This window comes from Leuciscus leuciscus (genome assembly GCF_965113295.1).
Source record: "Leuciscus leuciscus genome assembly, chromosome: 1".
Classification (NCBI taxonomy): Eukaryota; Metazoa; Chordata; class Actinopteri; order Cypriniformes; family Leuciscidae; genus Leuciscus; species Leuciscus leuciscus.
The window spans coordinates 83750296-83777391 of record NC_138725.1 but is presented as its reverse complement, the minus strand read 5'-3'; the positions used below and the strand labels follow the sequence as shown (position 1 = coordinate 83777391).

The 27096-nt window shown below is 42.9% G+C and overlaps 1 long non-coding RNA gene across 1 annotated transcript in view; it reads left to right on the top strand.

Annotated features, from left to right (window-relative positions):
* The window catches only part of LOC309497265, a 42851-nt gene that overhangs the window by 1963 nt on the left and 13792 nt on the right, over positions 1-27096 (top strand). The window contains exons 2-3 of the long non-coding RNA XR_014205462.1: positions 12504-12598; positions 13093-13212. This is a non-coding gene — a long non-coding RNA (uncharacterized lncRNA). The remainder of the gene's footprint in view (positions 1-12503; positions 12599-13092; positions 13213-27096) is intronic.

Sequence of the window (27096 nt, the reverse complement as noted above, 5' to 3'; positions counted from 1 at the left end):
AAATTATGTTAAAAGTAAATCATGCACATGGACACTAATTAAATAATGTGTGTGTGTGTATAATCATGTTTTGTTTGAAAATGTAATATTATACATTAATATAATGTTCTCAATCACCTGTTACCTGCAAGTTTATGTCCTTGTGAAACCATAGTGAACATTACGTGATACCTTTAAATAACATTCTAGTTTAAGAACAAGAAATAGTCAAGTCAAGTCATCTTCATTTATATAGCGCTTTTAACAATGTAGATTGTTTCAAAGCAGCTTTACAGAGATACACGTATCATTTATGGTAACAGAGATTGTTTTGGCTTTATAGCGGTTATTTAATAAAGTTATTTTCAAGCTAAAGTTATTTTTGATTGATTCGCTTCCATCGGAACGATCATTTGTTATTACATTAGGGGCCGCTAAGACGACACCATTCTCTCTACACAGACTTTAAACGCGAACCTAAATGAAATACTTGAAATACTTAAAAACAACTGCAACACGGTCTTTAACCAAGGTAACGTACGTAGCCAGAAATATGTTAACAAACGGCAGGCAACGCTGGTTGACCACTATAAACATTAAATACTAGCAGATTTGTATCTTTTAAAAATAACATTACTGTAACTACAAACACATACTATATTCACATATCAGTGCATTATATACATATTGTAAATCAATTAATTTATTGACTACAAACTACCAAAAATCAAAGTTCTGCTCTCTAACTCCATTGATTTGAATTAGCGCTGAAGCACTTCCTGGAACTATCTGAGGTCTACGCGAATCACGTGACAACTAAGCATTTCGAACTTCTGTTGTCGCAACTCTCTCTCTCTATGGCTCTGGAACTAACATAAGGTAAATCAAACTGACCAATCACCGCAGATTACCGTCTTGCAAAAAGAGGTATAGACATACATATAGAGAGCCTAAGTCCCACCCCTCCGCTTCTGGCTCTTGGGACCTTACTTCGGAAAAAATATGTATGGTAGTCAATGGCGAGAGACAACTTATCTTTTTATTCCGTCTGAACTGTGCCCTGAATTACACATATGATGTTTGTCAATTTAAAAGATAATTATGAAAGTCAAGAAAGTCGCAGTTTGTCATAAAACAAAAGAGTAACATCTAGTTCTCTTACGAGAGGTTCTCTCGTATTGCGTAAGTTGCTTACGCTACGGGTAAAGTTGTCTTTTCTCGAGATCTGAAGCCAAAAATTATCCTTAATTTTGTATTTATTGTCAACGCAGTGCGGCAGACAGCAGACCATGGCAGGCTGTATGAGCGTGCTCATTGGCTGTCCTGCGGCAACTGCAGCAGCCTACCAGTGAGCCCTGCGTGACGTCACGCCCAATGAGGGCGCTTCGCGCCCTCCACGCGCCTGGCCCGCCAGAATGGGTGTGGCTAGCGTGTATAAAAGAGGGGCTCACAGGCTGGAATTCTGATTTTCATGTCTTCAGCGAAGCTCTTCGCATCGCTGGATCTTGAGAGCCGCCGCCGTTGAAACAAGCGACCAGCAAGCCTAGGAAGCGTCTGAGGAAGCCGGCCGTCTTCGCCGCCTTCAGCCTCCGTGCCTGCTACGCCATCCGGCGACATATCCTTTCTCTGCTGTGTGTGTTCGCCTTTGCGTCACACACTTTCTCTCTCCTAAAAGAGCACGAGGCGTTTTTCTAAAAATACCTCGTATTTCCTGCGGCTCGTGCCGCTCAGCAACAGAGACCGCCATGTCATCTGCGCTCTCTGCCTGGGCCGCTAGCACGCCGCCACCGCACTCCCCGAGTGCGAAGAGCTCTCAATGTCGACCCTGCGGGCTCGACTTGAAGCTTTCAACGCAAGCTGTCACTCCGCCTGTCCCTGCGGGGCCGCGCAGAAGTAAGCGCCGCCCCCAGAGACCACTGAAGGCCGTTGCGGCAACGAGAAGCTCGCCGGATCCGTTCCCTCGAGCTTCTCTCTCCCCCCCTCCCGGCTGCGCAGCCGCCGGCACTTGCCCGCGCCGCCGCCACTTCAGGGGATGAGGCAGAGGAGCTGGACGAGGACGCCGCCGCTGTAGCTCCCCTCTGTTCGAGCCGCGCAAACGGCGCCGCTCACAAGGGAAATGTCACAAAGCGGGCGGCCACGGGATAGCTTCCTTTACGTTACAAGAAAGCTACCCCGCGTCCCGTTCGTGCGCGTCACTCTGGTAACATCAATATTGCAGTAAACGAGCCTGTTATAAATACATGCACGCCTGCAAACAAACGCCGTCGCGACGAGCAATGTTCAGCACCCCGCGTGCCTCACTCACCGGCGAAAGGAGAAAGAGAGGGTGCTGAGTCCCGCTGAGGCCGGACCAACCTCCAATTCTTGCACATTTCCCAGTCCCCTCTAAGTTCAGGTTACTGGAAATACGAATATTGCAGTGAACGAGCCTGTTTTAATACACGCGCGCCTGCAAAACGAACGCCGACACAAAACGTGACGCTCTTTATGCTCGCGCTTACCGAAAGCTTATGTGTTCTCCCCCTGTGGCACAGTGGCAGAACCCTAGACTTTCGCGTCAGAGCCCCATGTTCGAATCCGGGCCTTGGCAGCTGATGAAAATTATGCTGTTCGCACCGAGCTCGCGGCCAGCTTTCTTACTTCAGAAAGCGAACCCGCCTCTAAGATGCCTCACTTACCGGCGAAAGGAGTAAGAGAGAGTGTTTTGAGTCCTGCTGAGGCTGGACCAACCTCCAATCCTCACACATTTCTCAGCCCCCTCTAAGTTCAGGTGGCTGGAAATACTAATATTGCAGTAAACGAGCCTGTTTGATACACGCACGCCTGCAAACGATTGCCGACACTAAACGTGACGACCTTTTTATGCTCACGCTTGCTGAAAGCTTATGTGTTCTCTCCCTGTGGCACAGTGGCAGAACACTACACTTTTGCACCAGAGACCCGTGTTCGAATCCGGGCTCTGACAGCAAATAAAAATTATGCTGTTCATTTCGAGCTCGCGGCCAGCTTTCTAACTTCAGAAAGCGAACCCGCCTCTAAAATGCCTCACTCACTGGCGGAATTAGGAAGAGAGAGTGTTTTGAGTCCCGCTAAGGCCGGACCAACATCCGATCCTCACACATTTCTCAGCCCCCTCTAAGTTCAGGTTGCTGGAAATACTAATATTGCAGTAAACGAGCCTGTTTTCACACACGCACGCCTGCAAAACGAACGCTGACACAAAACATGACGCTCTTTTATATGCTCGCGCTTACGGGATGCTTATGTGAACTCCTCCTGTGGCTGAGCGGTAAAACACTAGGCTTCCGCGCCAGAGACCCGAGTTCGAATCCGGGCTCTGACAGCAATTACAAATTTTGTTTTTGTGAAGCATATGAGCCGTCAAAGCATTTCGCTCCGTCAGTCCCCTGAGAAGGCGACTGCGGATGTGTATTTTGCAGCCAACGAGCGCGTTGTACAACCCGCTCTCCTGCACCCAAACACCGTCTTCACGGCACCCCAGAGAAATCTCTTAGGAGTACAATTCTGATGATCCGGCTCATGCTGTATGTGTTCCAAGTGTAGAAAATGTGCCCACGTTCTGTGCTCACCCCTACACACAAGCACTATGAACTCCGTGTCTCTATCAGAGCCCACTCTCATAAAGCGGACTAAAGCCGCTCGAGTATTGAATGTAGGTCACGTGTCCACAGCCCCGTGCCCACACCTACCCACTGCCCGCTCTGTTACACGGCCCCTCTCTACCGGCCACTCGCTGTGTGTAAGTCCTGTGCCCGCCCCTAGCGCTCACACATACTGACAAACACTGCACCCCCGGCGCCGCTTCACGCGCCGTCCCTCGCACAATATGTTCCCCGTCCAAAGCCACCGGGACAATGTGTGTAAAACGGCCAGCCATCTCTGTATGCGAGCCGCCGTATTCAAGCACCAAGAGCGCGCGCGCCGCGCCCGCGCCTCCGAATCAGGTTCCCGAGCCCGTGCATCACGGCTATCGGAACCCGGAGGTCATTCTGCCCTTAGCTGTACTATTATTGCAGTAAACGAGCCTGTTTTACACACGCACGCCTGCAAAACGAACGCTGACACACAACAGGACGCTCTTTTATATGCTCGCGCTTACTGAATGCTTATGTGTTCTCCCCCTGTGGCACAGTGGCAGAACACTGGGCTATCACGCCAGAGACCTGTGTTCGAATCCGGGCTCTGACAGCAAATAAAAATAATGTTTTTTATGAGCATATGAGCCGTCAAAGCATTTCGCTCTGTCAGTCCCCTAAAAGGCGACTGCAGATGCGTATTTTGCACATCGCATGCCCTGAGAGGTCAGGGTATGCGAATTTTGAACTATCTGGACGATTGGCTGATTCTAGCACAGTCAGAGGAAGAACTGATCTCCCACAGAACTGTGCTTCTCAGCCACCTGGAAAGCTTGGGTCTCACGGTCAACTGACCAAGAGCTCATTACTGCCCAGTCAGTCAACCCCTTTTCTGGGCTTGGAACTGGACTCTGTGGCAATGACGGCCCGGCTGTCGATATAGCGCGCTCGCCGTATCTAGCGCCTGGCCGCGTCTTTCCAGCTGGACAGCGCCGCACCCCTGAAAACGTTTCAGAGGATGCTGGGTTATATGGCGTCAGCTGCAGCAGTGCTTCAGCTGGGTCTATTACATATGCGCCCCCTACAACGCTGGTTGAACGCCCGTATGCCTCGCCGAGCTTGGGCGGCCGGCGGCATACGAATCAGAGTGACTCAGAGCTGCGTTTCAGCGCTGAGACCCTGGTTAGCGGCCGATTGGTACCAGCAGGGAGTGATAATGGGAGCCGTTTCACGCCGCAAGTTATCTCGACGGATGCATCCAACTTAGGTTGGGGCGCTCTGTTCGAGGGCAAACCGGTCTTTGGCCTGTGGTCAGACCAGGAAAAATGCCTCCATATAAACTGTTTGGAGATGATAGCGGTCGAAAACGCGCTCAAGCATTTCCTCCCACATATACGGGATCCCCACGTACTAGTCCGTTCGGACAACATGTCTGTGGTGTCCTATGTGAACCAACAGGGCGGTGTCAGATCCAGAAATCTCTGCAATCTGACGAAGCGCCTTCTAGTGTGGGCTCACCACTCGTTGCGCTCGCTGAGAGCCGCGCACGTGCCTGGCCACCTGAATGTCGGTCCAGACGGACTGTACAGGTACAACATTCCCCCGGGAGAATGGTCCCTGCACCCTCAGACAGTCCAGCTGCTGTGGCGCCTGTTCGGCAGGGCGAAGTCGACCTATGTGCGTCAAAAGACAACGCTCATTGCCCGAGGTTTTTCTCAAAAGCGAGAATGCGTTGGCCCAAACCTGGCCCAGCCGCCCGCTGTATGCTTTCCCTCCGATCTCTCTGTTACCACAGGTAATAAAGAGGGTCAGGGAAAACACGCCACTCAGTGCTCCTCATAGCCCCGCGATGGGGGAACCAAATTGGTACCCAGAGCTAGTGAGGCTGTCGCACTCACCTCCCTGGCCGATCCCGGTCAAGAGAGATCTCTCTCAAGCCGGCGGATCGATATGGCATCCCCACCCAGAGCGCTGGTCGCTGCACGCGTGGGTAATCAACGGATACCCGTTGAATTGTCAGAAGGGGTCATAAACACGATCACGCAGTCTAGAGCCCCTTCCACGAGAAGACTCTACGCGTCTAAATGGTCAGTGTTCACTAAAGGGTGCGCCACTAGGAGCCTGGATCCACGCACACGCGGGGTCTCGCGGGTGCTCTCCTTCCTACAAGAGCTGTTGGACAAGGGCAGGTCCCCCCTCCACGCTCAAAGTATATGTTGCGGCTATCGCAGCGTTCGCTGAGACGACGCGCAGCCATGCAATAGGAAGAAATGAGCTCATTATCCGCTTCCTTAGGGGAGCCAGGAGGATGAACCCCCCGCGGCCCCCCTCGGTTCTTATCTGGGATCTTTCTTTGGTCTTGGAGGCCCTGAAAGCTTTTCCTTTTGAACCATTAGATTCCGTGGATTTGAAACACCTTTCGCTTAAAACCGTTTTTCTGATAGCTCTGGCATCAGTAAAACGCGTGGGGGATTTACACGCGCTGTCTGTCAGCCCCGCGTGTCTCGAGTTCGGACCTAATGACTCTAAAGTCATCCTCAAACCGAGACATGGTTACGTCCCAAAAGCGATTGGCACTCCCTTTAGGGCGCAGATCATCTCCCTGTCGGCTCTGCCTGCATCTGACAGTGATGATAGTGATAACCTCCTATGCCCCGTCAGGGCGCTGAGACTGAACATCACACGCTCCGCCGCCTTCTGGCGTTCCGAGCAGCTTTTCGTTTCGTTTGGTGGGCGCACCAAGGGTCTCGCCACCTCGAAACAGAGTCTGTCCAGATGGATAGTGGACTCAATCGCAGCTGCATATGCGTCCAAACACCTGCAGTGCCCTATGGGCATCAGAGCCCATTCCACCAGAGGCGTGGCCTCTTCGTGGGCTTGGTCTAGCGGGATTTCTATTCACGACATATGTATGGCGGCAGACTGGGCCTCCCCCTCCACATTCGTGAGATTTTATAATCTGGAAGTCCCCGCCTTGCAGGCTAAACTGTTATCAGTCTAAGCGGGATGTATGTTCTGCCCAACTATTATGCGCAGACTACTCCTATGTATTACTAGCTTTTCTGGTAAGCTGCACTAGGGATAAAAGTCTCTTTATACAGACCGGTGGTTCCGCTCTGTATTTTTCCCCATCATGCGCTGACGTATTAGTGCAGGCCCGCGTTGCTGGCCGCCTAGTCTTCACTTGTGGCGCTAGGGCTTTTCATACGCCATAGCGCCATAGCGGCGAGGCCGCTCTATATATTTTCCCTGTGATGTGCTTGTGTACTGTGCTGGCCCGCGTTGCTGGCCGCACTCACCTCGGGTTTATACACAGACCGGCAGTGCCGCTCTGTACCCTTATGAAGTGCTTATGACATGTGCTGGCCCGCGTTGCTGGCCGCCTGTTCTCGCATGTTATTTTCCCCGGGTTCCCTGGGAATCATGCATTGATGCTCGGCGCGCACGGCGTTGACAAGGGGTTCCCGTAGCGTAAGCAACTTACGCAATACGAGAGAACCTCTCGTAAGAGAACGTACTCGGTTACCTAACGTAACCTCGGTTCTCTCTAGAAGAGGGAACGAGTATTGCGTAACCTGCCGTGTCGCGCCACGAGCTTATTCGCTTCAGTCTATGAAAACCAGAATTCCAGCCTGTGAGCCCCTCTTTTATACACGCTAGCCACACCCATTCTGGCGGGCCAGGCGCGTGGAGGGCGCGAAGCGCCCTCATTGGGCGTGACGTCACGCAGGGCTCACTGGTAGGCTGCTGCAGTTGCCGCAGGACAGCCAATGAGCACGCTCATACAGCCTGCCATGGTCTGCTGTCTGCCGCACTGCGTTGACAATAAATACAAAATTAAGGATAATTTTTGGCTTCAGATCTCGAGAAAAGACAACTTTACCCGTAGCGTAAGCAACTTACGCAATACTCGTTCCCTCTTCTAGAGAGAACCGAGGTTACGTTAGGTAACCGAGTACGTTTTATGTGAAAATCGCTCAATGAACTACATCTCTCGTCTCGCACTATGTACGTATGTGTGCAGTCCGGTACAAAACACTCAGGCATGACGGCGTAACGTTACGATTATAACGTAAGACTATAGAGAAAATGACAGATGTTAGCTTCAGTAAAGTTAGCTTCATTCATTGAGAGAAAAGGTATGACGTCACATGTGCGCCTCTTGGGTTTGTAGTCTCTGTAATTACGTATTTTCACAGTCTTATACCTCAACAGTTTTACATCAGACTGCGACTTTCTTGACTTTAAAATGCATCTTTTAAATTGACAAACATCATATGTGTAATTCAGGGCACAATTCAAACGAGATCAAAATATTTGTTGTCTCGCGCCATTGACTATCATACATACGGGGTCCGAAAACATGGTCCATAAATCAGAAACGCTTGCATGTAGTAATATGAAACTCGGTACATATATAGATCTCATCGGGCCGAACAACTTTCGTACTTTTACTTTTTACGCCAGCCCAACAGGAAGTTGGCTATTATGGGTTGTTTGATAACGCATGCTGTGGAATGTGATCTACTCCTCCTACAGAATTGATCCAGCCCAACAGGAAGTTGGCTATTATGGGTTGTTTGATAACGCATGCTGTGGAATGTGATCTACTCCTCCTACAGAATTGATCCAATCGCCTCCAAACTTGGTGTGCATGAAGTCAAGACATTGAGGATGCTAAATTGCGGACGGATTTTTGATATCTCAAATGGTTTGGTTGTGGCGAGGAAATGAATTTATGGCGAATAAGGGACACAGGAAGTGTATTATAACTTCAGCATACATTAACTGATCTTGCTGAAACTTCCACAGTGTGTTCATTGTCAGAGGCCGATCACATGGATGTGACTATTGTGAGTCAAAGTTATAGCGCCACCAACTGGCAGCAGGAAGTGTGTCACTTTCAAAATGCTTTGAAATCACCCTCTTATTTTTACCCGATTTGCTTCAAACTTTATGTGTATAATGTAAACACACGGCAGATGTAGATCTGTGAAAGGATTATTGATATCTTAGATACTGTTGCCGTGGCAACGCATCAAACTTTAATATTCTTTTCGGATGCTTTTGAGTCTCTTAGTATGCTTGAAATTGGATGAAACTCGACAGACACATCACACTTATTAGCCAGTAGACATGTGCAAAGTTTTAGAAACGGGCGTGGTGAGGGGCTCAGTAGCGCCACCTTTAGTCAAAAATGGGTGCTTAGTTTTAAGTGGAGTCACAAAATTCTTTATGTATATTGTTCTCATCAAGCCGGACAACTTTCTAATTTATAGTCATAAGCTCTGACAAACAGGAAGTGAGATATTTTGGTTTGACTGTGATTTTTTTTAGAATTTTCTCTCTCTCTCTCTGTCTCTGTGTGTGTGTGGGGTGTGGGGGATTTGTCTGTTAGGAGAGACTGCTTTTATAATTATTTTTCAAGGTTTCAGGGGCTTTTGGGGCCCTTAACGTGCTCGAAAACTCATGAAACTTTGCACACAGGTCAGAACCTGCGGCCATCAGGGCCTGGCTGAAGCTGGTACCCGGGCGTGGCAGGGGGGCTCAACAGCGCCCCCTGGAATGGGGTCCAAAAACTTGGTCCATAGATCAAACTAGCTTGCATGAATTAATATGAAACTCAGCACACATATAGATCTCATCGGGCCGAACAACTTTCGTGCTCTAAGTTTTGTGCCAGCCCAACAGGAAGTCGGCTATTATGGGTTGTTTGGAAAACGCTTGCTGTGGAATGTGAAATACTCCTCCTAGAGAATTCGTCCAATCCCCACAAAACTCGGTCAGCATGAAGTCAAGACATTGAGGATGCTAAATTGTGGACGGATTTTTGATATCTCGAACGGTTTGGCCGTGGCGAGGAAACGAATTTATGGCGAATAATGCAAACAGGAAGTGTGTTATAACTTCTGCATACATTATCTGATCTTGATGAAACTTCAGCAGTGTGTTCGTTGTAAGAGGCCGATCAGATGGATGTAACTATTGTGAGTCAAAGTTATAGCGCCACCAACTGGCAGCAGGAAGTGTGTCACTTTCAAAATGCTTTTGACAAAAGTGGGGGGGTTAATTTTATGTACAGTCACAAAAATCAGTACGCATATTGGTCTCATCGAGCCGGACAATTTTCTAATTTACAGTAATTAGCTCCGAGCAACAGGAAGTCAGATATTTTGGTTTGAAGTGGGTTTTTTGGAGAATTTTCTCTCTCTCTCTCTCACAGTGTTTTTTAAATAAGTTAGATTTTTTTATATATATTTTTTAATATTGTTTTATGCCTAAACATACCCAGTCACAAAAAAATATTAAAGCTATTCTATGGCTTTATATCACTTTAACACGATAAAGGGCTCATACTTGTAGGCCTACATTTTGGCTAATTATTTCCAATGCTATCACGGATCATAACCTCATCATCTAGAAACTGCCACTCAGAATACATACATAGGACATAAAGACATCATAGGGGATTGTGAACATATTTCACCATATTTCAATTTCATCTTCATTACATACATATATATATATATATATTTTTTTTTTTTTTTTTGTGACAAGACAGAGAATATTACTTGTCTGATATATATATATATTTTTGTTACCGCGGTGCCTTTAGTGGGATATTTTCCCATCGGTTAATCGACGTGTGACACGAGCGGGTGCTTTTAAATCGCTAATATAAAAGTGAAAGTAAAATTCGGACGTCCGCACGGACATTGATAATGGTGCACACACGTTGGAAAGAATGATACTTTTAAACATAACACTAAACCGCCATTAGGTGTCGCCAGGCGACCGTCTTAATGAGCGAGTCATTGATTCATTCGTTCAAACGATTCGTTCGAACGACTGAGTCATTCATGATTGAGACAGATGTTTATGGATTGATCATTGAATCTTTGAGTCAACCGATTCGTTCAAAATGCTGAATCATTCAGTAATGAGAAAACAAGTTGCCGTGAGATGCGCGACGGTTCTGCTGTGATCTTTGTTTAACTATTTTTGCTACTGAAACAGAACAAAAACAGTCAATATTGCATCTAAAATGTAAGTGACTTAATTATAACTGTTTATTAACCTGTTGTATAAAATCAATGTTACAGTTTCAATCGTGATTGTATTCAGGAAACAGTAGCCTACTCGTCAAGTGAGGTTGCTTAACTCTATCATAGGTTATAAAATATATAAAAACTCCATATTTGTAATTTTTATAGTCAGTATGTTGTTAACTGGGTTTCTTTTTTGTGTGCTGCGCTCATTTGTTTACGTTTCTCCTGGAGAAGCTGCACGAGCCTCAGCAGCGCAACCTTGTTACCATTGATCAGTAATACATTTATTATCAACTGTTGATTGCAACTTAAAATGAATGTAATAAAATTAGAATAATCTCTCGTTTTAGTGATTCCCAAGTTATTTTTTGTCATTGACGTTCAAATCAGGCTACTCTGGTCGGGCAAGCCAAATTCTCTTTCAGGTAACTGTTAGGCCTATTGTATATATATAAATATATTAGGGATGTCGGTTAATCGACGTGTGACACCGCTGGGGGCTTTTAAATCGCTAACTTAAAGTAAAATACAGATGTCTGCACAGACTTTAATAATGGTGCTGAGTAGAGCGAGCATTTTCAATGAATTCCTATGGAAGTAGGAATTAACTAAAAAACGTTCGCTCTGTTCTGCTCGTTCCTCGCCGTGGGCGCTCACAGTTATGAATGCCTGTTTAGCCAAGAGCTTTTAGTTTAATTTTAAAATGAACGCCATTTCGGGGGGTGGATTGCTTGAATTTATTTTACAAAAGCACAATGTTGTGTTTTATTGCGAGTGTATATAAATATAAGTAAACACTTTGCAGTTTGAATGATGTCCTGTATGAACAAAATTATGTGCCAATTATGTTTTTTATGTGTCTACTGTTAAATCACACACACATTCCAGCATTGCAAACTTGACATCGCAGCCTGTTCATAATAGCCTTAATAAAATATAATAAAATAGTAATATACGCACTGCTCTGTTTAAATAGTCAGTAGTACAATTTGTACATTCACAGTAAGCACTGCTCCACTGTGATTTTTCCAAGCACATTTTTGCGCGTGTGAAGAGGATGATTTTTTCCGTCGATATTGGAACACGAGTGAAGTACAAAGCCTATAATAAAGAATAGTTTAGCATCCAAATACATCGCAACTGTTGAAACGTTTTGATTCTAATGAAAGGGTTACGTGAGCCCAACACTTACTTTCGTTTTTATTTTTACATTAAATTTAAAGGATTTGTTGTGGAATATTTTGAGTGTATCATAAAATCAGAATAAGGTAAGACAAGTAAAATTTCCCGTCTTTATTATATATATATATATATATATATATATATATATATATATATATATATATAAATATAGCTGCGAGCAGCGATGGAGGGCCCAAGCCGGTGACACCGCCACCCCGGTGCCTTTAGTGTAACTTAGTGTAACTTAGTGTAACTAAAGGCACCAGGGTGGCGGTGCCACCGGCTTGGGCCCGCAATCGCTGCTCGCAGCTATATTATAAAATTGTGATTGATATATGCGCTATTTTTTATAGACTACACATTGTTGACCGCAAACAGTACAACTATTTTACAGTTTTGAACACAACGCAAGGGTTAAATACATAAAGTTAAATATTTCACAATAATATATATTAACTGTCATAGAGCATTTCAACAGCTATTTGTAGATAGAAGGTGACGTGACATGTTTGGCCCTTTTCCGGTTAGTCAGCACGCACATTGAAAACAATAGAGGGGGGCTCTTTATTTACGGCAATTATACAATAATTTCATGTGAATTAAACATATCACAATTAAAATAAGGAACATGATGTTCAGAAGTTGGATGTTCTGTCATGCCCGAAACTAACTTGTTCTCGGAAATCAAATCATTTAGGTTTCCGAAACACGCACCTGGATTGCAGCAGTGAAGCAAGAAATATGGAATGGATACTAAGCAACTAGCAATATACAGCACCCATTTCCATACTGGCAAGTAAAATGCTCTTTTTCATTTTTTTTATTATTTGTATTTCTTTACATTTACTGTTTAAGCATGATGCAGCATAATTTTAGCTAGCACTGTGGATTCGTCATTGTTTACATATGCACCTACCATTTTGACACGTGAAAAAGAGCCAAGTCTTTATTTCCGTTTTTTTCCTTTTTTCTAAATGTTCTGTCGGCTGTAATTAAGTTAGGAGTTAACGTTGGTTGGTTGTCTACTCAGTTGACATCTACAGCGAGTAACACATTATAGAATTGAACGTTATACTATACTTGAATGGTGTACAACAGCTAACTTCAGTAACGTTAGTTTACAAAAGGTATGTAAACGGCAAACGTTTTTGCATCACTAATTAAGCTAGGCTAATATAAATCCCAACATTTACTAATGTATTACACAATAATAGCCTTATATTTTATATTGTGCATTAACAAGATTAAGTTAAATAATTGTCTTTCTACTTTCTTGTCTTCAATAGGAAAGCCATCATCTGTAATTTAAGACACCTAAAGACCCCTACAGGAAGACAAGAACAACAGCTGATCGTCCTGCAGTGCCAAACCACCACGTTACCATACAGTCTGTGCAGAATTATTAGGTAAGTTTTCTTTTACAGATAAAATAAGGCAAAAAAGACATTTAACTCAGACTAAAAAGTCATAAATTAAGAAATGCCCATGAGAAGAATGCAATGCTAGGAATTGCAGTTAAAACAAGACCATTGAAATGCTCATTGGGTCAGCAAGATCATACAAAAACAGGTGGAGAACAAAAGACACATGTAAAAATAATAAGATAAAGAATTAAGTTAGAAACCATGAAGAACCCTTTAGTCTCCAGCGCCAACATTTTCCAGAGACTTAGGTCAGGTAAAGAATCCTAAAAAAAATTAGCCCCTCTTAATAAGAATCACAAGCTGAAGTGTAGTAAAATACATGAAGAATTCAACTTCCAGAATCTGGATTTTTACTACACTTCAGCTAATCATTCTCATTAAATGGGAGTAACTTTTTAGGATACTTTACAGTATCCCATTTCTTGTTACAGTAGTCAACATTGGATAAGTGGATCAAAACCTTTTATCAAAGTTAGACACAAATTTTGAACAATACCTGTTCTTGTCTTAGGATAATTTTGATGAACTTTTTTGATCCACTTCAAATGCTGACCACTGTATTAAAATGAATCTATTAAAGGCTCCCTGAAATCAAAATGTAAGTTTTTTTTTTGCTTTTAGTATGAATATGTTAGCCTTAAAGTTATGAATAAGCTGGTGTGTTTCAAAACAATGACACAATTTGCATTTAGGAGATAAAAGCATTCAAAACTTACAGTCTCTCACTTCCGCTAAAATGGATCACAGATTTTTATGACATCACCGCGGACTTCAGCTTCTCATTACATCTTCTGTCCAATCAAATTCTCTCTAGAATCTAAAGCGTCCCGCCCCCTATGCTATAAATACCACCTGGCCAAAGCGACCGTTGACACATCACAGAGCAATATGGGTTGGAGATGTGTGTTGGGTTGCTCAAACGCTCAAGTTTTATTCTGTTTTCTAACTGTACGTTGGTTAAAGGTGCAATGTGTAATATTTCTGAGGATTTATTGACAGAAATGCAATATAAGATCCATAACTATGTTTTCAGTGGTGTATAAAGACCTTACTTAATGAACCGTTATGTTTTTATTACCTTAGAATGAGTCATTTATATCTACATAACCGCGGGCACCCTTGACAACTTGACAAACAATACATCATTATCTGTCATAAATGTGTAAAACATACATGACATCGCAGATTAACCATCAAACTTAAACTATTTAGCTTTATGGGTTAACAACATAACATTAAACTGTCATATTGTTAGTTTTGACATTGGCTGTCCTGAGGCCATTATAATATTAACACAGTATTACCACTTAAACCAGCAGTAACCAGTTTTCAGAAAACATTGACTTATGTCGCTTTTCCATTACCAGTACCAGCTCAGCTCAACTTGACTCGCCTCGTCTCGGCTCGGCTCGCTTTTCGCTCCGTTTGCCATTGCAGATAGTACCTTCACAATAGTACCTGTTCGTCATAGCGACGCCACAGGAAAATGCTGTGACTAATCTTCTGCGCGACACACACCAGCTACCCACACACACAGGACAATGGAGGAAATCGAGTGTATGCTGTTTATTTTTAATTTTTGCTGTTTTTATTCAGGATACTCCATCTGCCGCATGCAATGATGACACAGTGAAAAGTGACAATTCTCTCTGACCAATCAGAAGTCTGGCGTGTTTGCACGTCACATTTTAGTATTGCCTCAGCTTGCTTAGAACCTCGCCGGAGGTGGTACGAAAAAAAGTACCTGGAAGCAGGTACAGGTACAACTTTTACACAATGGAAAACCAAACAAAGCCAAGTCGAATCGAGCCGAGCCGAGGCGAGCTGGTAGTGTGTACTGGAAAAGCGCCATTAGACTAAAAATTTGAACAAGCACAACTTACAGGTCACTCCCCATTACTCTCTGCTGCACTAACAGCCCTTCCCTACCCCCCACAACTAAACCTGCCATGAACACGCAGGCTAGTAAGCATTATCTTAGTTGTGTAACGTTAGTTATTATAAAATAAAACAAATCAAGCAGGGATACTTACTTGTAAAGCAGAAATGTAGCTAACTCTGCATCAGTTTTGAATCCTTTCAGGACACGTCAAGTCAAGTCATCTTCATTTATATAGCGCTTTTAACAATGTAGATTGTTTCAAAGCAGCTTTACAGAGACAAGCATATCATTTAAGGTAACAGAGTTTGTTTTGGCTTTATAGCGGTTCTTTAATAAAGTTATTTTCAAGCTAAAGTTATTTTTGATTGATTTGCTTCCGTCGCAACGATCATTTGTTATTAAATTAGGGGCCGCTAAGACGACACCATTCTCTCTACACAGACTTTAAACGCGAACCTGTGAGAAACGCTGATGGCGTTCACATGCGTATTTAGAATTGGTTCTATAGTTATGTGCGTTTGAATATATGTGCGCAGGTTTGGAATTCCCTACAGACCAAGCCTAAACAAAGTACTGGGCTTTCCTTATAAATTTTGATAGAGAATTTTATTTTATTTTGTCACATCGGGTAGGAACGCGAAATGAAATTTCCCGACAACGCCTTATCTGTAGAGTGGTAAAGGGATCCTCCATAGGGAGAGACTAGTTGGCACTTCAGCACTGCGTTGTCATCGGGTCCAGGTGAAGGTCCTTCATCAGATCTGGATACGGCCTGGATCCGGGAGGCTGCGGGAAAACCTCGAGATAAACACAGACACTAAAATTAGCGTAGATGCCATTCTTCTCATGATGTAACGAGTACATCAGGATTTATGGGAAGTGTTCCCGGTTCCGGCTGACCTAATCTATGCAGCCTAACATTGAATTATAGCGTTTATTCCTGTGTTTGCTGTTCTCATTTACTGACCTTGGACTGTGTATCTTGACTCCTGATTGTTCTCTGCCTGCCTTAACCGGATTGTTAATTGGACTTTGCCTTTTGCTGCCTGCCCTGACTTCTGCCTGTGACCCCGATCTGCTCTGTGTTCTCTCCGTTGTTCTGTCTGCTGTTGTTTAACCCTGCCTGTCTGACCACTCTAATAAAAGCTGCAAATGGATCCCTCCTCGTCCGCTGCATTATTACAGAATACTTTGCCACTACAAGGGTCCAGCGGCTTTCCCTGTGAATATCGGCCAGGTTTGGACAATGCACTAATGTTATTAACCCTTAAGCAGGGCTCTCAATCACTTGAGGATTATATCCAAGAGTATTTAGATCTCGCCTACTGTTCTGATATGCCGGACTGTGTGCTCATAGATTTCTTTTGTGAGGGCATTAATCAGCCGCTTGGATCACGTTTAATCCGTGAGGGTCCCCGTTCATCGCTCAGTCAGTTTATGGACTATGCCTTGTTGACTGTTGGTTCAGCGTTCACCGTGGGGGGCGCGGAGGAATGCACCATTACTTCCGTGCCTATAATGGCAGCCGCACCAGAGTCTTGTCACTTCTCAGCAGATCTTCCAGAGCCCCGTCACATCTCAACAGATCGTCCAGAGCCCCGTCACGTCTCAGCAGATCGTCCAGAGCCCCGTCACGTCTCAGCAGATCGTCCAGAGCCCCGTCACGTCTCAGCAGATCGTCCAGAGCTCCGTCACGTCCCTGTTGATCGTCACGAGTCAAGCCAAGACCCAGTGGATCGTCACGAGTTAAATCAAGTCACGGTTAGTCTTTACAAGTCTCATCATGTCACCGCTGACCAGCCGGAGTCCTCTCACGTCCTCTCTTCCACACCCAGATATTCAAGGTCAATGCTCCGATTTCCCAGTCTGGCTTCCAGTGTGAAGGATGCACCGCTGGTGTCTGCGCGCGCAGCTGGTATCCCCAAACCTGCTCACTTTAATCCTCCTGTTCCTGCACTAATGACTCTATCAGAAGCACTTCCCATGATGGGGATCGCTTTATGTTGCGTTTGGGCTGCATACACCACCTCGGAACTGCCCCAGGCGATGGCACCCGCTGCAGTTTCTCCAGAGGTGGCGGCAGATGCTGCAGAACCTCTCGAAGCGGCGGTACTCGCTTCAGCCTTGTGTATGGTGGTAACGCCCAGCAATGTTCTCTCAGCCTGTCACTTCACAGTCAAAGGAACCATAGAGGAGCACTGTACCTGTCCTGTTAGTAAACCTGACACTGAAAACGGTAAACTGACCTGACACTGTAGAACCACCAGAGGTGGCGGCGTCTGCTGCAGAACCTTCGGAGGTGTCAGTGATAACGGTTTATGAATCCTTGTCCTGCCCTGTTACGGACCCAGAGACTGTTTATGTCACGTCTGCCCAGCCAGAGACTATTCACGTCACATCTGCCGATCCAGAAACTGTTCAAGTCACGTCTGCTATCCCAGAGACTGGTCACGTCACGTCTGCCGATCCAGAGACTGTTCAAGTCATGTCTGCCGACCCAGAGACGGTTTGCGTAACGTCTGCCCAACTAGAGCCTGCACTTCACGCCAGTCCAGCCGAGCCTGCACTTCATGCCAGTCCAGCCAAGCAGGAGCCTGTGAACGTCATGCCCGCTGAGCCAGAGCCAAAGCCCTCTTCGCCGCTGGTCCCGTCCAGCCCAGAGTTTCACAAGATGCTGGTCCCGTCCAGCCCAGAGTTTCACAAGATGCTGGTCCCGTCCAGCCCAGAGTTTCACAAGATGCTGGTCCCGTCCAGCCCAGAGTTTCACAAGATGCTGGTTCTGTCCAGCCCAGAGTTTCACAAGATGCTGGTCCCGTCCAGCCCAGAGTGTCCGGACAAGATGGTCGCCGCCGAGCCAGTGTCTCCGGACAAGATGGTCGCCGCCGAACCAGTGTCTCCGGGCAAGATGGTCTCCGCCGAGTCAGTGTCTCAGGACAAGATGGTCGCCGCCGAGCCAGTGTCTTCGGACAAGATGGCCTCCGCTGAGCCGGTGTCTGTGCCTGCTCCTGAGCCGGTGCCTGCTCCTGAGCCGGTGTCTGTTTCTCTTCCTGATCCGGTGTCTGTTCCTGAGCCGGTGTCTGTTCCTCTTCCTGATCCGGTGTCTGTTCCTGAGCCGGTGTCTGTTCCTGTGCCCTGGCCGCCTGAAGGGTCGTCTCCGCCCTGGCCGCCTGAAGGGTCGTCTCCGCCCCGGTCGCCTGCACAGCCTGCTCCGCCCTGGTCGCCTGCACAGCCTGCTCCGCCCTGGTCGCCTGCACAGCCTGCTCCGCCCTGGTCGCCGGCACAGCCTGCTCCGCCCTGGCCTTCCGTCCTGCTGCAGTCTCTAGGTCCTCTTCTGCTCCACGGACCTGGCCCTCCATCCCGCCCCCGGATCCGCCTCCGCGCCACCTCCCACCTGGTCAGTTTTGGAGCGTCTGGAAGCCGCTCTTTGGGGGGGGGGGCTATGTAACAATCACCAGCTGGAGTGCCCTCGAGAGCCACCAGAGGGCGCTCCACAATAGATTAGGATCACTTCCTCACAAACTACATATCCCATCATGCCGCTTACCTGGGACTGATTACACAAACACCTGCAGCTCATCTACACAAACACCCATATAAACCCCGTTCACTCTCAAGTTCATTGCGAAGTATTGCATTGCCCTGGCTTTCAATTCCGAGCGTTTATTCCTGTGTTTGCTGTTCTCATTTACTGACCTTGGACTGTGTATCTCGACTCCTGATTGTTCTCTGCCTGCCTTTACCCGGATTGTTAATTGGACTTTGCCTTTTTGCTGCCTGCCCTGACTTCTGCCTGTGACCCCGATCTGCTCTGTGTTCTCTCCGTTGTTCTGTCTGCTGTTGTTTAACCCTGCCTGTCTGACCACTCTAATAAAAGCTGCAAATGGATCCCTCCTCGTCCGCTGCATCATTACAGTTCTGGTAAGAACTCGAGCTGCTGCGTTTTGGGCCAGCTGTAGTTTAATTAAGCATGCAGGGCAACCACCCAGTAGAGCATTACAATAATCTAGCCTTGAGGTCATGAACGCATGAACTAATTGTTCCGCATTTGTCAATGAGAGCATATGGCGTAATTTAGATCTATTTTTAAGATGGAAAATGCGGTTTTACAGATACTAGACACGTGACTTTCAAATGAAAGATTGGTATCAAAGAGCACACCCAGGTTCCTAACCGACGACGAAGACTTAACAGAGCAGCCATCAAGTGTTAGACAGTATTCTAGGTTACTACGTGAGGAAGTTTTTTGTCCAATAATTAGAATCTCTGTTTTTTCTGAATTTAGAAGTAGGAAATTACGAGTCATCCAATTTTTTATATCTGCTATGCATTCCGTTAATTTTGTGAATTGGTATGTTTCGTTAGGTTTTGAAGAAATATAGAGCTGAGTATCGTCAGCATAAGAGTGGAAGCTAATTCCATGCTTCCTAATAATATCTCCTAATGGTAGCATGTACAGAGTGAACAGCAACGGTCCTAGTACTGAGCCTTGTGGTACGCCATACTGAACTTGTGATCGATAAGATATCTCTTCATTTACTGCTACAAACTGATAACGGTCAGATAAGTATGATTTAAACCATGCTAGTGCAATTCCACTAATGCCAACATAATGTTCGAGTCTATTTAAAAGAATGTTGTGGTCAATGGTGTCAAATGCCGCACTAAGATCCAGTAACACTAATAGAGAGATACAACCACGATCGGATGATAAAAGCAAATCATTTGTGACTCTAACGAGAGCTGTCTCGGTACTATGGTGCGGTCTAAATCCTGACTGAAAATCCTCGCAGATATCATTTCTTTCAAGAAAGGAACACAGTTGTGAGGATACTGCCTTTTCTAATATCTTTGACAGAAAAGGTAGATTCGAGATCGGCCTGTAATTGACTAATTCTGTAGGATCAAGTTGCGTTTTTTTAACAAGCGGTTTAATCATAGCCAGCTTAAAGGTTTTTGGTACGTATCCTTAGTCGGTATAGGGTCTAACATACATGTTGTCGATTTAGATGATTTAACGAGTTTAGTAAATTCTTGCTCTCCAATAGCAACGAATTAATAAAATGTTTCCTCAGGGAGACTGATGCGATACTGTAGTAGACGGTTGCATAGTTATAATTTTGTCCCTGATATTATCTCCCTGACGTAGCTCCCTCCACCTCTGAAAACCTGCTCAGCTGTTTACCCTCCTTTTATTTCGGGCTCTGTCTAATTCTTTCTTTTTTGCTTGTTTATCATCATCAGTCTTTTTCCATTTACCCGTCTTTATTGTATGAACAGGTACCACTCGAGAAATGAGCACTTTTGGTTGTTTATACGCCATTAGAACAGCTGAGGCTTGTCGGCAGCAGCAATCTTGATTTTGAACAACGACGCGTTGTGTAAGAGAGAGGTGTGATCAGCACATACATAAGCTTGATTGACACTACCAAGACATTCCTCCTGGCTCTGATTCTGCTTCTTTTCTTTTGTTATATTATTAGATCACAAAGGAATTCCTATAGAACAATAAATATATTTTCTCAATAACATATCCCAAAACATTAAAAACATATTTGTATTTCTGTATATATGATTATTTGTATTTGTGTGTGTGTGTGTGTGTGTGTGTGTGTGTGTGTGTATGTGTAAGCATGCATTATTGAGTTAACATGGAAAAACTGGTTTGCTTTAGTGCAGAAAACTGGTGAAAATCATGAACTTTAACCCTCTGGGGTCTGAGTGGTTTTTGGGGTCCTTGAGATGTTCTGACATGCCCTGACATTTGTGCTTTTTTCAGTTGCTTATAAACATATTAATGGCAAAGGTATAATTACACTCTATTTAGCACAAACAGGGCCACCATAATATGTGAGCAACATGCATGTACATGTTTGTATTTTTGAGAGAATAATGTTTATGCATGGTTATTGAAAAAACTAAAAACTAAAGTTTCTGAAATAAGGCCACAAAACACATACTAAATATGTGACAATAAGACTTTTGACAAATGGATGTCGTTGCCTAGAGTTTTTTCTTCAAAATGATGTGAAAATCATCCTGCCCTTATCATTCACATAACACAATACATTGATTTAAATCTTGTAAAACACTTTTTGTTTGTAAAGACAATATGCGCAAGGGGCGTCAACAATTCAACAGCATCATGCATATGTAGTGGTTCACACCTGAGGAGACAATGGGGCCCGCATACTTAATGAGCCATTCATTCAGGTGTGTCACCTATAGCCACAAGAAAGAATGCAAGAGCAATATATATATATATATATATATATATATATTCTACCAAATTGATTCACAGTTGGAAGCATGTCAATTTTTTTTTTTTTTTTTCACAAATTTTGCTTGCAAATTGTATAATATCCAAGGAAAACATGTCTAGTAATTGTGCAGTTAATTCTCATACTGTATTTTCAGTTTTGGAATATGTATCCTCTCCCCAAATTTGTCATTAATAAAACACAATAAAAATCATTTAAAGAAAAGGCTTATATTTACCTTTTAAAATTTGTTTACATCTACCTTGTAAATATATATTTTTTTTATTAAAAAGGTTACAATTACAACAACAATTGAAGTGTAATCTTTCTTTGTAAAAACTAAAGTATACATTTTATCATACATATTTCAAAGTTAAGGATTCATTACTTCGAATATAGCCTACATTGACAAAACATACTATATTTAACATTATTAGCAAAAATTGGCAAACAAAAGCTTATTTGAGGTGGCAGATATTTTACAGTAAAAATGTGTAATCTATCCAAAACTAATCAACAAAATGTTGTCTTTCATTTGTCTGTAACATAGGTCTTTCGTTTTGTATTAATTGTATCTTAATTTTAATAGTTGTTTCATCAACCAATTGCCTGTATTTAATACATAAGAATTAAAAATAGCAGGAACTGGAGGCCTCATAAATGAACCCAAACTCATAAGCTTTGCCTAAAATACCAGAGAAATATATAGAAAGCTCGAAATGTGTTATTTTAAACAAAACTATTAAAAACGAAAGAAAACAGACTGCATGAAGCCTCTCTCCTACTTTATAAAGCATAGCCTAGACCATTTAAATATAATTACTCTGAATGACAAGTATGGAAATGGTCCAACCAGTAAAATATGTAGCCTACGTTTATACAAAATAGCTTGTCAACTAATGCAAGTAAATTTAAAAAGACTTACTCATCCGAAATATTATCCACGCCTGGATCAAGTCGCTCTTCAAAATACAAACGTTCGTTGTCAGAGTCCTGTTCTTCTTCTGAGGAAAAAGTGAACTCTTCATCACTATCCAGGACAAGCTGAAGGGCTGTGTACCGTGTCATCTTCCAACGGCGCAGGAAAGTGAATGAATGAAACTTGCTGGTTTTAAAGCATTTCAGGGGGCTTTTTACCTTATTTTGCATAGATCACCTCAGCACATTATCTTATGAATAGCGCGCTCTGCAAGAGGGCGTGAACTCATTACAGCTAATTAGATGAGACGGGATAAACTGTACTTCTCTTTAGTTTCATACAGATTACATTGCAGGAGAATATTTGTTTTGAATGTGAACTGTTTTATTTAAAAGTAGAAATTTAAAGCTTTCTTTAGACGCATGTTTCATGGTTGTGTGATAAGTATTCGCTGAGTTGCAGTTCATTTTCCAGACTTGTTTCAGAAAGATTTTTGCAGAGACAGAGTGAGCTGAAAGCGCACCCTGTTTATTTTATTTATTTAAAAATAAAAACAAGGTTTTGATGTTAATGTGAGTGTACACAAAAAAAAGAAGACCCTCTATAGTTTATAATCATGTATTTATTTTATTTATATGACCATAAATGACGGATTTTTTTAAGTTTATGTTGCTGCTATGTGAAAAAAATCCAGCAAAACGCGTCGGCGCGTTTCTCGACCTCAGAGGGTTAAAGTGAAAGTGAGGGTTAGTGGTCTTCTACTGCCCTCTGCTGGCCATTCTACTTATTAATGAAGTCTTTTCACATGTGCTCACATTCATATTTAGACACTAAAAATCACTTATATAACAATAACTATTATAACACAATCAGATTTTGTCAGTGTTTATCACTTCATTTGCACTGACACTTCACATAATTGCTAGTAATGTGGTAAATCATGGTAAATAACACTAGAACCATGGTAAATCATAGTAAATAATACTAGAATGTGGTGTATCAAGGTAAATCATGCTAGAATCCTGGTAAATCATTCTAAAACGTGATATATCATGGTAAATCATGGTAAACTATGCTAGAACAGGGTAAATCGTGGTAAACCATGATAAATTATGAGAAACTATGGTAAATCATGTTAGAATGTGGTATATCACGGTAAATCATGCTAGAACATGGTAAATCATGGTGAACTATGATAAATCATGATAAACTATGGTAAATCATGTTAGAATGTGGTATATCATGGTAAATCATGCTAGAACATGGTAAATCACGGTAAACTAAGATACAATCATGGTAAACTGTGCTAGAACAGGGTAAATCATGGTAAACCATGATAAATTATGATAAACTATGGTAAATCATGCTAGAATGTGTTATATCATGGTAAATCATGCTAGAACATGGTCTTTTCCATCTATGATGTCAGTGGTTACATGCTTGCCAAATAAAACTTTATAACTTTTGATGCTTTTGTGCTTAAAGGCCTTAAAGTTCTTAACTGCTTGAACCCCGATAAATGCTGCTTGCAGCTTTAATTATTATTATTATTGTTATGAGGATTATTATTACTACTATTATTGTTATATACAAGTTGACACTGTTGTGGGGACGTTGAGACACAGCATCGTTTTCTTTTCTTGGCCTGGGGTGTCCTTTAGTGGTCAGCAGAAAGTGGGCCAGTGCATAACCATTTCTGGGGCCTCAGGGTCCCAGATCTTGGATTTGTCATTCCCCTAACCAAGCCCGTGCCACTGCCTCTGAGCTTTTGGATAGCCTGCATGGGTCGAGATTGGTTTGAGTTCGGTGTGTCTTTTGTCTCTTATGACTCTATTCGATCAACTTTTTGTAATAATACATTTAAACTTTACACCTATTTCATCTTTTTCAAACATACAGTTCAGCTAAATATATTTTTCTTATACCCTTTGGGATGTATTAGGACCATATATACATATTGACAATATTAAATATTATTATTTGACCTCAAAAACGTCTCATAGACGGGACGATATCTCCAAAACGATGTCATCCCTAAAAAAACGATGTCGTCCCGTGAAATAAATTCCAAACACATATTATACAACATTTTCTGCCCCAACTCTCTTTATGAAGGTTGTTGACAGTCATAAAACTTTCATTTTTGGAATTTTTACTCATATCTATGACTATGTTTAACAGCTTTACATTTTCTTACCAGTCCAAGCAGGCGTGACGTCATCCGAGGTCAACAGATTTAATTTCACGCACTTTAAAACATTCTTCACTTCAACTCTTTTTATGGAAGTGTTTTATTAAATATTTTAGTTATAAATCTCCATTTCCAGAATTTTCTTTCATGTCTATAACCATTTTTCAAGATTATACATGTTTTTTTCCCCCCACGCGACGGGTATGACGTCATCTGGAATCGACTTACACCCGTGAACGAAATTAACTAATTTCTTTCTTAAATCAAGACTTAAAACTACTAACATAAATATACACTGTTTCATATGAACTTTGACTTACCTTTCGCTGTCCAGATTGGAAGTTATTTCGTTTAAGTCTTGATCGATTGCTCCTGTCTGCCTGCCTCGCTGCCTGCTGTGAGTGTGTTTGCTTCGGTGCTGTAAGCTCCGTTTAAGCCTCGTATTTCTTTGTTTTGAACCATCATTTACTACAATTTCTAGTTGTTTATACTACTACTAAATACAGCTTACCCAACATCTCAGATTAACCTGACATCGCTAGCTTCCGTTAGCACAACACGCTAGCCTGTTAACGCGCCACCCGTGCGCTCAGCTATCTTTTTTTTTTTGTTTTTCTCTCGCGCGCCCGCGCCTTTGAGTTCATAAAAAGCTCAGGTAAGTAAGAATCAGTCAACAAACACGGTGAGTAATGTCTTGTCCTGTTATTGTCACCTGCACTTCATGTCACATGTTTAGCATAGCCTTCTCTGTCGGCAATATAGGATTTATATGTGATAAATGCAAGGAGACAGTTAGGCTGACAGAGAAGATTTCAGAATTAGAAACACGCATCCAAACTTTAATTGAGGATAGTATCTAGGATTTCATGACCTCAAGGCTAGATTATTGTAATGCTCTACTGGGTGGTTGCCCTGCACGCTTAGTTAACAAACTACAGCTGGTCCAAAACGCAGCAGCTCGAGTTCTTACCAGAACCAGGAAGTATGACCATATTAGCCCGGTTCTTTCAACACTGCATTGGCTGCCTATTGAACATCGCATACATTTTAAAATATTGCTGATTACTTACAAAGCACTAAATGGTTTAGCTCCGCAGTACTTGAGCGAGTTCTTAACGCATTATAGTCCTTCACGTCTATTGCGATCTCAAAATTCCGGCCAGTTAATAATACCTAGAATATCAAAATCGACTGCTGGCGGTAGATCCTTCTCCTATTTAGCACCAAAACTTTGGAACAGTCTTCCTACCATTGTCCGGGAAGCAGACACACTCTGCTGTCAGTTCAAAGCCAGATTAAAGACACATCTCTTTGAACTAGCTTTCACATAATACATTATAGACTTCTATAATTCAATGTTAGGCTGCATAGATTAGGTCAGCTGGAACCGGGAACACTTCCCATAAATCCTGATGTACTCGTTACATCATGAGAAGAATGGCATCTACGCTAATTTTAGTGTCTGTGTTTATCTCGAGGTTTTCCCGCAGCCTCCCGGATCCAGGCCGTATCCAGATCTGACGAAGGACCTTCACCTGGACCCGATGACAACGCAGTGCTGAAGTGCCAACTAGTCTCTCCCTATGGAGGATCCCTTTACCACTCTACAGATAAGGCGTTGTCGGGAAATTTCGTTTCGCGTTCCTACCCGAAGTGACAAAATAAAATAAAATTCTCTATCAAAATTTATAAGGAAAGCCCAGTACTTTGTTTAGGCTTGGTCTGTAGGGAATTCCAAACCTGCGCACATATATTCAAACGCACATAACTATAGAACCAATTCTAAATACGCATGTGAACGCCATCAGCGTTTCTCACAGGTTCGCGTTTAAAGTCTGTGTAGAGAGAATGGTGTCGTCTTAGCGGCCCCTAATTTAATAACAAATGATCGTTGCGACGGAAGAAAATCAATCAAAAATAACTTTAGCTTGAAAATAACTTTATTAAAGAACCGCTATAAAGCCAAAACAATCTCTGTTACCTTAAATTATACGCTTGTCTCTGTAAAGCTGCTTTGAAACAATCTACATTGTTAAAAGCGCTATATAAATGAAGATGACTTGACTTGACTTGACTTGACTTTAGAAATGCCTTAAATCCACATATTGAAAACCAGCTTTTTTTCTAGAGCCAGACCATATAAAGGGGGCGCGCATTCAAGCACGCTCTCATCTCATGCTCTCAACAGACAGCAACTGGGCGCAGCTTTTTCGCTCCTCCACGTCTTAACAAAGAGTTCATTTACCTTGTTAATTTCATTGTAGAGGATATATCTGTATATATATATATATATATATATATTGTATTTTATACATATTATAGTTTATATATATATATATATACATATATATATATATATATATATATTATATATACTGTAAATATATTTCTTCTACTGTTCCTAGAAGTTTTTTTTCTCAAGTTCAAGTCAGCCTGAAGAAGGTAATATTTATTTACCGAAATGTCGCAAAAGACTTTTTTTATGATTTTTTCATTTTTTTATGTTTCTTTGTTATTTCTTGTTCAGTTAAAAAAAATCTATAAAAATCTAACCAAAAAAATTTCATAAAAATACCAAAAAATTTCCAAAAAAATACACACATAGTTCTGACATTAT